A 5000-nucleotide genomic window follows, 5' to 3' on the forward strand; every position below is an offset into this window, starting at 1 on the left:
ATGAGCCACTTTGAGATCTTAAAATATATGATATCCTGAACAAGATTTTGATAGTATTTTACCTCGCACCTTACACCTGATTAATTGACCAGAGAGGGGTACATACCAGTCTTCCTTTCCGCTCACACAACTAGATGAGTAATGATGATGTATGGTAGACGATGGTCTCCGGCGTCGCCTTCCACTTGGGCTTCTCTAAGTGCTAATAGATTGATGATGTCGGTTCTTCTCTATCTACAATAAGCTCTGGAGTGAGTCACTGTATCATTATATGACAGTTCACTAATTTACTTTACCACTGATCATAGTCACCACCCAACAAACACAATCAGGTAGTTCCCCAGCAGGTCGACCCACCTGGTCGTCAGGTCAGGTCAGGTCACTTCACGCAGTCCTCCACACTTATATGCAACGGTGATGCCACTAGCTACACTTTGGTTTCTTCGCACTATTGCTAGCGACATGTGTGTGTGTGTGTGTGTACTCACCTAGTTGTGCTTGCGGGGGTTGAGCTGTGGCTCTTTGGTCCCGCCTCTCAACTGTCAATCAACAGGTGTACAGGTTCTGAGCCTATTGGGCTCTATCATATCTACACTTGAAACTGTGTATGGAGTCAGCCTCCACCACATCACTTCCTAATGCATTCCATTTGTCAACACTCTGACACTAAAAAAGTTCTTTCTAATATATCTGTGGCTCATTTGGGCACTCAGTTTCCACCTGTGTCCCCTAGTGCGTGTGCCCCTTGTGTTAAACAGTCTGTCTTTATCAACCCTGTCAATTCCCTTGAGGATCTTGAATGTGGTGATCATGTCCCCCCTAACTCTTCTGTCTTCCAACGAAGTGAGGTTTAATTCCCGTAGTCTCTCCTCGTAGCTCATACCTCTCAGCTCGGGTACTAGTCTGGTGGCAAACCTTTTGAACCTTTTCCATTTTAGTCTTATGCTTGACTAGATATGGACTCCATGCTGGTGCCGCATACTCCAGGATTGGTCTGACATATGTGGTATATAATGTTCTGAAAGATTCCTTAACAAGTTTCTAAAGGCCGTTCTTATGTTAGCCAACCTGGCATATCTCCGTGGTGTCAGTCTCCGTGGTGTAGTGGTAAGACACTTGCCTGGCGTTCCGCGAGCGCTATGTCATGGGTTCGTATCCTGGCGGGGAGGATTTACTGGGCGCAATTCCTTAACTGTAGCCTCTGTTTAACGCAACAGTAAAATGTGTACTTGGATGAAAAAACGATTCTTCGCGACAAAAAAAAAAAAAAAAAAAAAAAATGCTGCTGCTGTTATCCTCTTGATATGAGCATCAGGGAACAGGTCTGGCGTGATATCAACCCCCAGGTCTTTCTCTCTCTCTGACTCTTGAAGTATTTCATCTCCCAAGTGATACCTTGTATCTGGTCTCCTGCTTCCTACCCTATCTTCATTACATTACATTTGCTTGGACTAAACTCTAACAGCCATTTGTTCGACCATTCCTACAGCTTGTCCAGGTCTTCTTGAAGCCTCAAGCTGTCCTCCTCTGTCTTAATCCTTCTCATTTTTGGCGTCGTCAGCAAACATTGAGAGGAATGAGTCTATACCCTCTGGGAGATCATTTACGTATATCAGAAACAGGATAGGTCCAAGTACAGAGCCCTGTAGGACTCTACTGGTGACTTCACGCCAGGCTGAGGTCTCACCTTCACTGTAACTCTCTGCTTCCTATTGTTTAGGTACTCCCTTATCCACTGGAGCGCCCTACCAGTTACTCTGCCTGTTTCTCTAGCTTATGCATCAACCTTTTATGGGGTACTGTGTCAAAGGCTTTCCGACAGTCCAAAAAAATGCAGTCCGTCCACCCTTCTCTTTCTTGTTTAATCTTTGTCACCTGATCGTAGAATTCTTTAATCCTGTAAGGCAAGATTTACCCTCCCTGAACCCATGTTGATGGGTTTGTCACGAAGTCTCTTCTCTCCAGATGTGTTACTAGGTTTTTTCTCACAATCTTCTCCATCACCTTGCATGGTATACAAGTTAAGGACACTGGCCTGTAGTTCAGTGCCTTTGTCTGTCACCCTTTTTGTATATTGGTACTACATTAGCAGTCTTCCATATTTCGGGTAGTCCCCCGTTTCCAGTGACCTACTATACACTATGGAGAGCGGTAGGCAAAGTGCTCCTGCACACTCTTTCAATACCCATGGCGAGATTCCATCCGGCCCAACAGCTTTTCTCACATCCAGCTCCAATAGGTGCTTCTTGACCTCATTACTTGTAATTTCGAACCTATCCAAGGTCACCTGGTTTGCTGCCACCTCTTCTAGCGCCGCGACATCTCCCTGTTCTATTGTAAAGACCTCCTGGAACCTTTTGTTGAGTTCTTCACACACCTCTTTGTCATTCTCTGTGTACCTGTCCTCGCCCACCCTAAGTTTCATCACCTGTTCCTTCACTGTTGTCTGCCTCCTGATGTGACTGTGTAGTAGCTTTGGTTCGGTCTTGGCTTTATTAGCTATATCATTTTCATACCTTTTCTCAGCTGCTCTTCTCACACTGACATACTCGTCCTGGTTCTCTGGTATCTCTCTCTACTTTCTGGTGTTCTGTTATTACGGAAGTTCCTCCATGCCCTTTTGTTCTGCTCCTTTGCTTTCATACATTCCACACATGCTGTGTGTATGTGTGTGTGTGTGTGTGTACTCACCTAATTGTACTCACCTAATTGTGCTTGGGGGTTGAGCTCTGGCCTTTGGTCCCGCCTCTCAACCGTCAATCAACTGGTGTACAGATTCCTGAGCCTATTGGGCTCTATCATATCTACATTTGAAACTGTGAATGGAGTCAGCCTCCACCACATCACTTCCTAATGCTTCCATTTGCTAACTACTCTGACACTGAAAAAGTTCTTTCTAACGTCTCTGTGGCTCATTTGGGTACTCAGCTTCCACCTGTGTCCCCTTGTTCGCGTCCCACCAGTGTTGAAAAGTTCATCCTTGTTTACCCGGTCGATTCCCTGAGGATTTTGTAGGTGTGATCATGTCCCCCCTTACTCTTCTGTCTTCCAGTGTCGTGAGGTGCATTTCCCGCAGCCTTCCTTCATAACTCATGCCTCTTAGTTCTGGGACTAGTCTAGTAGCATACCTTTGGACTTTTTCCAGCTTCGTCTTGTGCTTGACAAGGTACGGGCTCCATGCTGGGGCCGCATACTCCAGGATTGGTCTTACATATGTGGTGTACAAGATTCTGAATGATTCCTTACACAGGTTCCTGAACGCCGTTCTGATGTTAGCCAGCCTCGCATATGCCGCAGACGTTATTCTCTTTATGTGGGCTTCAGGAGACAGGTTTGGTGTGATATCAACTCCTAGATCTTTCTCTCTGTCTGTTTCATTAAGTACTTCATCTCCTATTCTGTATCCTGTGCCTGGCCTCCTGTTTCCACTGCCTAGTTTCATTACTTTGCATTTACTCGGGTTGAACTTCAACAGCCATTGTTGGACCATTCACTCAGTCTATCCAGGTCATCTTGTAGCCTCCTACTATCATCCTCTGTTTCAATCCTCCTCATAATTTTTGCATCGTCGGCAAACATTGAGAGGAACGAGTCTATACCCTCTGGGAGATCATTTACATATACCAGAAACAGTATAGGTCCAAGGACTGACCCCTGCGGGACTCCACTTGTGACGTTCGCCAATCTGAGACCTCACCCCTCACACAGACTCGTTGTCTCCTGTTGCTTAGGTATTCCTCTATCCACCGGAGTACCTTCCCTCTCACTCCAGCCTGCATCTCCAACTTTCGCACTAGCCTCTTGTGTGGCACTGTATCAAAGGCTTTCTGACAATCCAAAAATATGCAGTCTGCCCACCTTCTCTTTCTTGCCTTATTTTTGTTGCCTGGTCGTAGAATTCAAGTAACCCTGTGAGGCAGGACCTGCCATCCCTGAACCCATGTTGATGCTGTGTTACAAAGTTCCTTCGCTCCAGATGCTCCACTAGTTTTTTTCGCACAATCTTCTCCATCAGCTTGCATGGTATGCAGGTTAGGGACACTGGCCTGTAGTTCAGTGCCTCCTGTCTATCCCCTTTCTTGTATATCGGGACTACGTTAGCTGCTTTCCAAGTATCTGGCAGTTCCCCTGTTGCCAGTGATTTGTTATACACTATGGAGAGTGGTAGGCTCAGTTCTCTTGCTCCTTCCTTTAGAACCCAAGGGGAGATTCCATCTGGGCCTATAGCCTTCGTCACGTCCAACTCTAGTAAACACTTCCTTACTTCCCCACTGGTAATCTCAAACTCTTCCAGTGGTTCCTGGTTAGCTATTCCCTCACTTACCTCTGGAATTTCTCCTTGTTCTAAGGTGAAGACCTCCTGGAATTTCTTATTCAATTCCTCACACACTTCCTTGTCATTGTAGTGAATCCTTCCGCCCCTATCCTTAATCTCATAACCTGTTCCTTTACTGTTGTTTTTCCTCCTAATGTGGCTATGCAACAATTTAGGCTGAGTCTTTGCCTTGCTTGCGATGTCATTTTCGTATTGTCTTTCTGCCTCTCTTCTCATCCTGACATATTCATTCCTGGCATTCTGGTATCTTTCTCTGCTCTCCAGTGTCCTGTTATTCCTATAGTTTCTCCATGCCCCTTTACTTTGCTGCTTAGCTAGCCTACATCTTTGATTAAACCATGGGTTTCTCATCTCATTCCCATGTGTGTGTGTGTGTGTGTGTGTGTGTGTGTGTGTGTGTGGTGTGTGTGTGTGTGTGTGTGTGTGTGTGTGTGTGTGCGTGTACTCACCTAGTTGTGCTTGCGGGGGTTGAGCTCTGGCTCTTTGGTCCCGCCTCTCAACCGTCAATCAACAGATGTACAGATTCCTGAGCTTATTGGGCACTATCATATCTACACTTGAAACTGTGTATGGAGTCAGCCTCCACCACATCACTTCCTAATGCATTCCATTTGTCAATCACTCTGACACTAAAAAGTTCTTTCTAATATCTCTGTGGCTCATT

Source organism: Procambarus clarkii, chromosome 67 (assembly GCF_040958095.1).
Source record: "Procambarus clarkii isolate CNS0578487 chromosome 67, FALCON_Pclarkii_2.0, whole genome shotgun sequence".
NCBI classification, from domain to species: domain Eukaryota; kingdom Metazoa; phylum Arthropoda; class Malacostraca; order Decapoda; family Cambaridae; genus Procambarus; species Procambarus clarkii.